This window comes from Arachis hypogaea, chromosome 20, assembly GCF_003086295.3.
Source record: "Arachis hypogaea cultivar Tifrunner chromosome 20, arahy.Tifrunner.gnm2.J5K5, whole genome shotgun sequence".
NCBI lineage: Eukaryota > Viridiplantae > Streptophyta > Magnoliopsida > Fabales > Fabaceae > Arachis > Arachis hypogaea.
In genome coordinates, this window is record NC_092055.1 from 36,166,847 (window position 1) to 36,178,842 (window position 11,996).

The 11,996-nt window shown below is 34.1% G+C and overlaps 1 non-coding gene across 1 annotated transcript; it reads left to right on the forward strand.

The window, feature by feature from the left end:
- Positions 1-483: 483 nt before the first annotated feature.
- Positions 484-591, forward strand: LOC112787782 (small nucleolar RNA R71). Its single transcript, XR_003195174.1, has one exon. It is a non-coding gene; the product is annotated as a small nucleolar RNA R71 (small nucleolar RNA).
- Positions 592-11,996: the final 11,405 nt, after the last annotated feature.

Genomic DNA, 11,996 nt, shown 5'->3' on the forward strand with positions numbered 1-11,996 from the left:
ATTATTAAAGCCTTGTTGAGGCTTTTGTTGATCCTTCCATGAGAAATTTGGATGATTTCTCCATGAGGGATTATAGGTGTTTCCATAGGGTTCACCCATGTAATTCACCTCTGCTATTGCAGAGTTCTCAGGATCATAAGCTTCTTCTTCAGAAGAGGCCTCTTTAGTACTGTTGGATGATTCCTTCAATCCATTCAGACTCTAAGAGATCATATTGACTTACTGAGTCAATATTTTTTTCTGAGCCAATATGGCATTCAGAGTATCAACTTCAAGAACTTCCTTCCTTTGAGGCATCCCATTATTCACAGGATTCCTTTCAGAAGTGTACATGAACTGGTTATTTGCAACCATGTCAATGAGTTCTTGAGCTTCTGCAGGCATTTTCTTTAGGTGAATGGATCCACCTGCAGAATGGTCCATTGACATCTTAGATAATTCAGACAGACCATCATAGAATATATCCAGGATGGTCCATTCTGAAAGCATGTCAGAAGGACACTTTTTGGTCAGTTCCTTGTATCTCTCCCAAGCTTCATAGAGGGATTCACCTTCCTTCTGTTTGAAGGTTTGAACATCCACTCTAAGCTTTCTAAGCTTTTGAGGAGGAAAGAACTTGGCTAAGAAAGCCGTGACCAGCTTATCCCAAGAGTTCAGGCTATCCTTAGGTTGAGAGTCCAACCATATTCTAGCTTTGTCTCTTACAGCAAACGGGAAAAGCATAAGCTTGTAGACCTCGGGATCAACCCCATTGGTCTTAAAAGTATCACAGATCTGCAAGAATTTAGTTAAGAACTGAAAAGGATCTTCTGATGGAAGTCCATGAAACTTGCAGTTTTGTTGCATCAGAGAAACTAATTGAGGCTTTAGCTCAAAATTGTTTGCTCCAATGGCAGATATTGAGATGCTTCTTCCATATAAATTAGAATTTGGTGCAGTGAAGTCACCAAGCATCTTCCTTGCATTGTTATTATTTTCGGCCATGTCTCCTTCTTTTTCGAAAATTTCTGTCAGATTTTCTCCAGAGAGTTGTGCTTTAGCTTCCCTTAGCTTCCTCTTCAGAGTCCTTTCAGGTTCAGGATCAGCTTCAACAAGAATGTTCTTATCCTTGTTCCTGCTCATATGAAAAAGAAAAGAACAGAAAATATAGAATCCTCTATGTCACAGTATAGAGATTCCTTATGTAAGTATAAGAAGAGAATAATGGAGGAAGGAAAAGATATGAATCCAAACACAAGGGAGAGGAATGAGTTCGAATTCTTGGGTGAAAGAGGGGTGTTAGTAGATGAATAAATAAACAGAAGGGGATCAGAGATGAGAGAATTTCGAAAATTAAATAAATTAAAATAAAAATATTTTTGTTTTTAAATTGAATTTAAAATAAAAATTCGAAAATTTAAAAATAAAAATAAAATTAAATCAAATTAAAATTTAAAATAAATAGTTAATTGAAAAGAAATTTTGAAAAAGAGGGAAGCTGATTTTCAAAAATTAGAGAGAGAGTTAGTTAGGTAGTGTTGAAAAAAGATATGATTGAAACAAAAAGATAGGATTAGTTGGAAAGGATTTGAAATTTAATTTTGAAAAGATAAGAAGTTAGAAAATATTTTTAAATTGATTTTGAAAAAAGATGTGATTGAAACTTATTTTAAAAAAGATTTGAAAAAGAAATTTAAAAAGATTTGATTTTTGGGATCCAAGTTGATTACTTGACTAACAAGAAACTAAAAAGATATTATTCTAGAGTTTAAAGATTGAACCTTACTTACTAGGCAAGTAACAAACTTAAAAAAAATTTTGAATCAATCACATTAATTGTTAGTAATGATTTTGAAATTATGAAACAAAATAAAAAAAAGATTGTTGAAAATCAATTTGAAATTTTCGAAAATATGAAAGAAAAAATGAAAAAGATTTTATTTTTGAAAAAGATTTGAAAAAGATAGCATTTTTAAATTGAAAATTTGATTTGACTCATAAGAAACAATTAAATTTTAAAAATTTTTGAAAAAGTCAACTCAAATATTCGAATTTTATGAGAAGAAAAAAGGAAAGATATTTTTTTATTTTTGAATTTTTAATGAAGAAAGAGAAAAACATCAAAAAGACTCAATGCATAAAAATTATGAATCAAAACCAATGATGCATGCAAGAACACTATGAATGTCAAGATGAACACCAAAAACACTTTGAAGATCAAGATGAACATCAAGACTTATTTTTGAAAATTTTTAAGAAAAGAAAAACATACAAGACACTAAACTTAGAAATTTTCAAACTTTAGACACTAACAAATTGAAAATGCATATGAAAAACAAGAAAAGACACAAAACAAGAAAATATGAAGATCAAACAAGAAGACTTACTAAGAACAACTTGAAGATCATGAAGAATGCAATGCATGAATTTTCGAAAAAATGCAAGAAAGAGATAAACATGCAATTGACACCAAACTTATGACTTGACACTAGATTCAAGTAAGAAACATCAAATTATTTTTTGTTTTCTAATTTTATTAAAATTTTTTTTGTATATTTTTCGAAAATTATTTTGAAAAAGGAAATAAGGATTTCAAAATTTTTAATGAGAATTCCAGGAATCTTGCAATGTTAGTCTAAAGCTCCGGTCCAGGAATTAGACATGGCTCACTAGCTAGCCAAGCTTTCAGTGAAAGCTCTGGTCCAAAACACTAGACATGGCCAATGGCCAGCCAAGCTTCAGCATACATAGTTCAAGCATGTGAAGAAGAAGCCTCAGTCCAAAAGAATTTAGACATGGCTTTACAGCCAGCCAGACTTCAACATATCTCATGAAATTCTAGAATTCCTTCTTAAAAAATTCTGAAGCCATAGAATAATTTATTTTTGAAAATATTATTTATTTATTTATTTATTTATTTATTTATTTTGAAAATTTTTCAAAAAATAAAAAGAATAAAAATAAAAACTTAAAATTAAAATAAAATTACCTAATCAGAGCAACAAGAAGAATCGTCAGTTGTCCAAACTCGAACAATCCCCGGCAACGGCGCCAAAGACTTGGTGCTCTCAAACATGAATCACACTTTGTCACAACTTCGCACAACTAACCAGCACGTGCACTAGGTCGTCCAAGTAATAAACCTTACGTGAGTAAGGGTCGATCCCACGGAGATTGTCGGCCTGAAGCAAGCTATGGTCACCTTGTAAATCTCAGTCAGGAAAATTCAAATGGTTAGGGTGAATTGATAATAAAAATATAAATAGAACGTAAATTAAAGATAGAGATACTTATGTAATTTATTGGTGAGAATTTCAGATAAGCGTATAGAGATGCCTTCGTTCCTCCTGAACCTCTGCTTTCCTCCTGTCTTCATCCAATCATTCCTACTCTTTTCTATGGCAAGTTGTATGTTATGCATCACCGTTGTCAATGGCTACATCCTGTCCTCTCAGTGAAAATGGTCCAATGCGCTGTCACTGCATGGCTAATCATCTGTCGGTTCTCAATCATGCTGGAATAGGATCCATTGATCCTTTTGCGTCTGTCACTACGCCCAGCACTCGCGAGTTTGAAGCTCGTCGCAGCCATCCCTTCCCAGATCCTACTCGGAATACCACAAACAAGGTTTAGACTTTTTGAATCTCAAGAATGGCCGTCCATGGATTCTAACTTATACCACGAAGACTCTGATTAAGGAATCCCAGAGATACTCATTCAATCTAAGGTAGAACGGAAGTGGTTGTCAGGCACGCATTCATAGGTTGGGAATGATGATGAGTGTCACGATCATCACATTCATATTGAGGTGCAAATGAATATCTTAGAATCGGAATAAGCTTGAATTGAATAGAAAAACAATAGTACTTTGCATTAATTCATGAGGAACAGTAGAGCTCCACACCTTAATCTATGGTGTGTTGAAACTCTACCGTTGAAAATACATAAGAACAAGGTCCAGGCATGGCCGAATGGCCAGCCTCCAAAACGTGATCAAAGGATCAAAAGACAATCCAAAGATGTAAATACAATAGTAAAAAGTTCTATTTATACTAAACTAGTTACTAGGGTTTACATAAATAAGTAAATGATGCAGAAATCCACTTCCGGGGCCCACTTGGTGTGTGCTTAGGCTGAGCATTGAAGCTTTCACGTGTAGAGGCTTCTCTTGGAGTTGAACGCCAGTTTGTAACCTGTTTCTAGCATTTAATTCCACTTTGCAACCTGTTTCTGGCGTTTAACTCCAGAATGCAACATGGAATTGGCATTGAACGCCAGTTTGTGTCATCTAAACTCGGGCAAAGTATAGACTATTATATATTTCTGGAAAGCCCTGGATGTCTACTTACCAAAGCAATTGAGAGTGCGCCATTTGAAGTTCTGTAGCTCCATAAAATCCATTTTGAGTGCAGGGAGGTCAGAATCCAACAGCATCTGCAGTCATTCCTCAACCTCTGAATCTGATTTTTGCTCAAGTCCCTCAATTTCAGCCAGAAAATACCTGAAATCACAGAAAAATACACAAACTCATAGTAAAGTCCAGAAATGTGATTTTTATTTAAAAACTAATAAAAATATACTAAAAACTAACTAAATCATACTGAAAACCATGTAAAAATAATGCCAAAAAGCGTATAAATTATCCGCTCATCAGCTATCCGCAGGTAATGCGTATGCAAGGGCCATGCGGACGCATAAGTACCGAATACTCAAATCTTCAATTCTTTATGATTCTTCCATTTTTGCATTCTTCCGTTCCATCTCCCAAGCCATCCTTGCCCTATAGGACCTTAAATCACTCAACAAATACATCATGACATCGAATGGTAATGGAAGAGGATAAAAAATTAACATTTTTAAGACCTAAAAAGCATGTAATTTAGTGAATAAGGGAATAAAGAGTTGATAAAATTCACCGATTTCAATACAAGATAAATCATAAAAGATGTGGCTTATCAGCGGCCAACTAGGAAGGGCTTTATCAGGTGAAGTCGATGTTAGGGAAAGGCATTTAAAAACTTGAGTGGCTCGACGGCACCGAGATCCCGAGAAGTTGGAGCATCTCCAACCTTGAGAGGTTTTATTCTTAGGTCCTTTTTTTGTTGCTTTCGGCTTAGATCCTTTGCAAAATCTACTGTTAGTAATTTTTGTTTAATTTCTAATTTCCTTTTTTTCTTATAAGTTCATTTCAAAGAATCAATGAAAGTGGTACTCTTTCCTCACTTAAGGATCTTAGCTTGAGGGAAGGCAGGTTTTAACGGGGCCTTAACTTAATCAAATTTTATTATTTCATATTTCTCTCTGTATTTTTATAATAATCGAATGGGAACTGCAAAAAACAAATATTTTGGGGTCTATCAATTTACGCAGAACCATGGGCTCTGATGAACCCCAAGGGGCTTCCACAAAAAAACAAAAGAAAATGGAAATCCATGTAATTAATTTATAAACAGCAATATTTCATAAACTCCATTAAATGAAGTTTAAATATAACACAATCTAAGAACGGTGATGGCACACCACAAATATACAAAATAAAGAAGAAATTAAAGAAGGAAAATAGCTAGAGGTCAACAATCTTGCCATCCTTTACCACCTGAAATGCCTTGAGTTGGTTCACATCCATGTTAGGAGCCAAAAGCTGAAGTTGTGATTTTAGGGTCTCTTTGCATTGTTGACGAGCACCTTGTTTTTCTTCTTCAGCTCTACAACCTCAGCCAGGACGGCCTCGTTCTATTTTGAGAAGGTCTCACCTTCTTCTCCTCATCAACCCTCACCTTCTTTATGGCCTCCAGTTGCTGCTTCAGCTTTCCAACTTTGCCCAATTGCTCAGTCTCTCGATATGAAAGGTGCTGCAGCTTGGTACCAACAGAATCCAACCTCTCCATAAGTTCATAGTTGGCCATGTCCACGACCTCCTTCTGACTCTTCAAGTTAGCCAGATCAACATGAGCTTTGTGTAGTTTCTTGTCAAAGAGGTGGAATTGAGCCAAAGAGGTCTCGGCCTTCAAGACAAGGGCCGCAGAGCGAAGAAGGGCTGGCTCCATCCATCTGGCTAGGTCTAATAAGTCAATATTGGCGAGCTCGTCAACGATAACTAGAAAGAGTTGCTTCTGGATGAAGCTACTAGTGTCGAAACCCCACGAGTTACTCCTCTCAGCTGTGCCCTTCCTTCTTCTTCTCTGGCTCTGGGTTAGGTAACTTCTACACCTCCACAACTGAACGCCTTGGTTTTCATGCTAAATCTTAACATGCCCCCCCAGAAGTATCGCCAGCTTGGAGAGTTGACCACTTCACAATCGGGGAGACAGGGTGCTTCCCAAACCCTTCTTAGGGAATGGAACCCGGAGTAGCCTCCTTCTCATCTTCATCAACCAGGAAGGCATCCCTCAAAACAACCAAAGTAGTATGACCACTTGCCATAACAATTGCAAAAAAATAAGAGGCAGAATCAAAAACTCATTACACTAATAAAAAAAGGCAAAACGAAGTAGTAGCATGATCAACGGTAAGAAATCAAAGAAGGACAAAAATAACTACAAAACAAAGATATACCAACAACCCGGTTGCACAAAACAATTTTTGGGTTTAGAAGATTGTCACCAAACATAGCCATAAGGATATCAACGATATCCAGGCTCTTTAGAGACAGGCCTACAAATAAAACCTTAACCAAATAGTCAGCTCATATCCCAAAATTCTAGTAGGTCAAAAACCTATGCTCTTCCTCCTATGTTATCTAGAAAGGATGGTGCCCCGGGCAGGCCTAACCTTGAGATAATGGTCTTTAAAGTCGTGAAAGAAGTCTTCAAACAGTCCAAAAATATGTCGTTTCTGATGAGCTTGAAACGACATGTAACCCATCTTATGCCTTTCATCCTTGCGGTTGGGGAGGATCAGATGGAAGAAAAATAAAAAGACCTCGACTACAGTAGGAAGCTTCAAGTGCTCGCAAACAAGCTGGAAGCATCGAATGGCAACCCAGCTATTAGGGTGCAGTTATGAGGGCACCACTGAACACTAGTTCAACAGGGATTGGACAAAATCAGAAAGGGGAAACCTAACCCCCAAGACAGATAACATGAATTTGTATACTCACATACAATCAGCGGCGCAAGGGCCTCTAAGTTGAGATAACATGTGTACTCTTGGTCGATCGACAAAGCGAGGTCATAGCGGTCGAAATGGACGGGGGGCAAAATGGACTTTACCCCATGTCATTTAAAACCCAATACCCCTATGAAAACTGACCTAATGCCTCAAAAACAGTTTGACCATCAAATCAAGTCAGAAGCCTAAAAGGTACATAACCACTTCATGAGAACATGGACGCCCAGTGATGATACGCATTCCAGGACCAAAGGCGATCATCACGAAAATACAGGAAACTGCGGGCGACCTCCTGTGTTTGGGTACACTATTTCAGACTTGGCCTCAAGCCTCGTCTGGGATCCTCGGTATCAGGCCCAAAAAAGATAAACGATAGCCTAAGATCAACTTTGATATCGTATTACCAACTTTTCTTAAATGAAAATGGAAAGAATCACGATGATCCCCAAAGATCAGGAAATCCTAATAGATTCCCCCAATCATTATAAAATAGAGCTCCTCGCTTTCCCGAGGTATGATACAATCCTAATGACCTTCACTTCTTTGAATATTCTCTGGCTTGAGTGCCAGAGTACCATTGCGAGTACCACCCTACTATCTTTCGGTCACCGTCTGAAAATGGGACTGCTAGTCCCAATTTCTCTCGTCTTGTTCTTGGTAAGCTAACGAACAAATTGAAAACTCTAGTTTGGGAATCTTGTTTCCTTGATTGTTTGTAAGGGTAAAAATATTTCAGACAACTATAACACGGTTTGTGTTTAGTTTGGCATGACTTGTTATAAATAAGGTTTAGAATAAATTTGTTAAAGGATTAATTTTAAGTTTATAAATTAGTCTAATTAGCTTATCATGTCTATCGAAGTTAGTTAAGATATAATAAATATGTAAATAATTTTTTATATTTAAAAACTATTAAATTTTTTGAATTTGTTATATTTTATTATAAATACTTTTACTTATTTTTAATAATTTAAAAGTTAGTTTAGATATTTGTTGTACACATTAAATTTGGTATATTGTATTATAATTATTTTTCTAAATATTTCTTTAAAAAAGTTACCAAAATTTTTAAGAAATTTTGTATTAGGTCAGACTTAATAGCAAACAAGGTTTAGTATTTGAAAAATAACCCATGTCAAATTACAAGCTAAGTTTAGATCAATTAATTATATTACAAGTCTAATCTGTTAAAAATGAAGTCTAATATTGCCTAATATATTTCAAACCATTAGTTGTTTGGCCGAAAATTTTCTATATGACCTAGGTTTTGTTGTAATACTCTAAAATGAGACTTTCTACCAGGGATGGGCTTTTCACACTAGACGAGAAATAATTTTTTCTTAACACTTTTTTACTTCGTACGAGAAGTTTATATTGCTTCTTACAGTCTGCGAAAAGCATAAATGTGACATATTCAATTTTTAATAATATGTGAGAAATTTATTTTTACAGATTAAGTTGACAAATTTAGTTTCTCTTAATCTAAGAAATGACGTTAAATTAATAAATTTTCAAAAAAAATATAGCTGTTAAGGTTAAAAAAGAAATATAAAAAAATTAGTTTCCAGTCTATATTAACATTCGACGGCTTCAATTCATTCACAAATTTCTCTCTTCCAATCTTATTTCTCATTTTTATATTTTCTCTTCTTCAACGTAAATGTGTTTCAACTTTGTTTTAATAATTTCCAAGCTAGTGTTAGTTTATTAGTATACTATAATGGTAAGCTTATACTATATACACATGAAGGTGTGAAATTTATATAGGAGAGTCTAACTTTTTTTATTAGTCCCTATAATATGTTGATTATAGAGCTATAAATTAAACTATGGCAAAACATACAAAAGTCATATATCAAAGAGAGTCATGAGTATTTTATATAGGCATCCAATGTTAGTCTTTAGTGGTTAACACTGTTTCAAACAATACATGTAATAGTTGAAGCTAGTATGCAAGAGATGTTCTTGAAAACTCATATGTCAATTATAGAGTTGTATATTGAATTCAAACAATTAGTTATTAATTAGGAAGCAGAAAATACAAATCTAAATAAAGGGACAACACAGATTGGAAAGAAAATAACAGCAATAGTGAAGAAGAATTCTTAGCCAATTATCAAATGTTAGGAGAAAATGATGAAGAAAATGAGGCAACCAACTTGGACGTTCAGATTGCAATAAACAGAGTGGCAAGCTAACATCCTTTTCGTATGCCATCTATCATGTGTGCTCTAGATCTTGAAGTTATGTATGCACATATATTTTCTGAGTATGCAAATTGATGTGAGAATTAATGTTGGTTTAGAATTTCTCAATAGAATCTCGTTGCAAGCATAGCCAAGACCAACAATTAACTTATACTCAAAGTTTAAATAAAAGATGTCACAATCAAAACAAATATACTGAGAGTTTTAAATCCCGGGTCGTTCTCCCTTGGAATTGTAATTAAGTGTCATATTATTGGCTATGAGGGAATTGGATTTGTGATTAGGGAATTGAGGATTCCTATCATAATCATAGACCACAAACATGATAATTGCTAAGAATTAATCCCAATTAGTCTATCCTAACATCGAGAATAAGTCAAAAGGGCATAATTGATCTCAATTCACAAGTCCTAATCAACTCACTAATTAACTTATTGAAAGACTAGCGTTAGTGGAAACCAAACCAACTAACAAGCCTAATCACAATATTGAATGGACATCTATGGTTCAAGGTCACCTAATTATCCAATTCCTAACCAAGAGGGTGAAAAACTATACAAAAACTATAAGAGACATTTTGTCAAACACTTAGCATGTATAAAAGGGGAAAGCATATTAAATTGAAACAATAATAAAATCTATAACTACCAATTGTAATAAAATGATAATTATAACTCAAATAAATATTAAAAAAATATAAAATATCAAAATTGCATTAAAAGAAATTGAAATTAACAAGAGTATTCATAAACAAAAAATGGCAAGAATGAGAAAATGACAAAAGAAATTAAGAAGATCAAGACAAGAAAGTATAGAAACATAAATGAAACTACATTAAAACAAGAATTAAAATCTGAAATAAAAAAGAAACTAAGACAAAAACCCTAAATTCTAGAGAGAAGGGGAGCTTCTCTTTCTAGAAAAACTAAGTAAAAACATATAAAAACCTAATCCTACTTGCTTTCCCCTTCATCCTTCTTCACTTTGGCTTGAAATAATTTCAAAAATGAATTAGAATGGGTTTTGGAGGCCTAGAATTCATCCCCAGCAATTTGCAATTAATGAGCTCACGTGCCAGGACTTGTGCATATGCACACTTGCTGATTTTCTAACTTATGCGTACGCACAAATTGTGTGCGTACGCACATTTAAGCTTATGTCCACCATAGCAAATTGTATATCATTTTGAAATCCCAGACGTTAGCTTTCCAATATCACTGGAACCGCCTCATTTGGACCTTTGTAGCTTAAGTTATGATCACTTTAGTATCGAGAGGTCAGGATTGACAGCTTTACAAATCTTTCATTTCTTGAATTCTTCCACTTTATATGCTTTCCTTCCACTTTCTCAAGCCATTCTTGCCTTCAAAACCTTAAATCACTCAAACAAACATATCAAGGCATTGAATGGGAGAAAAGTGAATTAAAATTGGCAATTTAAGCATAAAAAACATGTTTTTCACAATCAAGCACAATTAGGAAAGAATTCATAAAAGCATGCTATTTCAATGAATAAATGCAAGAAAAGTTGATGAAATTCACCAAATTAGAACAAATAAATATCATGAAATGTGGATTCATCACAAATTCAAGTATGTAAATGTATATTTTTTTATATTATGACTATTGTTCGTTAACAAAAAATAATTTTAAAGGAATTCATCTTGAGAAAAGTTGTGATCATAGAAGTTAAGAATTAAATTAATTCTAAAGGTTTTGATTATAGGGTGTATAAGTTCAAGCTTATGACATTATTTGCCAAATGCATCAAGTGTAGAAACTGTGATTGGCTTATCCGAGCAAGTTTGATTTAGATAAAACGTTGTTGGGAGATTAGGAGATACAATGCAAGACTTATTTATACTACGGGTAAGATTTCTTAGGGCCATTTGAAGTTAGATTCAAAAACAGTTGCTTAAGTTATAAGGCCATTAGTTGAAGGTGACCCATTCATATGTATGCAAATATATAAAGCATGGTTGGAAAAACAAAAGTCAATCAAAATTTTTGTTGGTTGAAAAGATTCTTATGAAAGTTTGCCAATATGGTGTACGTCAATATGTGCTAAGATGCTAGGATTTGTGGTTCAGATAGATACTGTACCAACCTATGAAGAATTTAAGGTGGAGAAAGTTGTCAAAATAATATGTTGAGTATTTTAGAGTTCTTATCCTTGCATTAGAGTGTTTATACACACTATATAGCCCTGGTGCAGGTTGATGTATTGGACACAGCTTTATGAAAATTACAAAAGAGTTTTTTTTTGTGGTTTCCAAAGATGGAAACTAGAATATTATGCTAATTGATTTTGCTGTTATTAAATGCAAGACCGCTAATGGATGACACTTTTTCTTATATAATCTGCGGAGGAATGTCATTAGGAAGGATGATGTGGAAATTATTTTTTATCGTCACGATATTATTAGGGTAGCAATAGCTCACAGTAATAGACTGTGGAAACCTTCTATAGTATTGTAAAAGGCACCTTATTTGTAGAAAATTATTTTTAACATTGGTAAAGCTTTGTTTAGAACATTGTTGTATTTATAATTTAGTATAGATTATTGAATTAGTAATGATTAATTTGATTATCAAATGATAGTGTTTTGAGTTAAGTCTTAAAGTAGCCTTTAAAATTGACCACTTGTACTAAACATATCTCAATTGTACTATTTACTAAGATTTAGAAAAATGCACCAC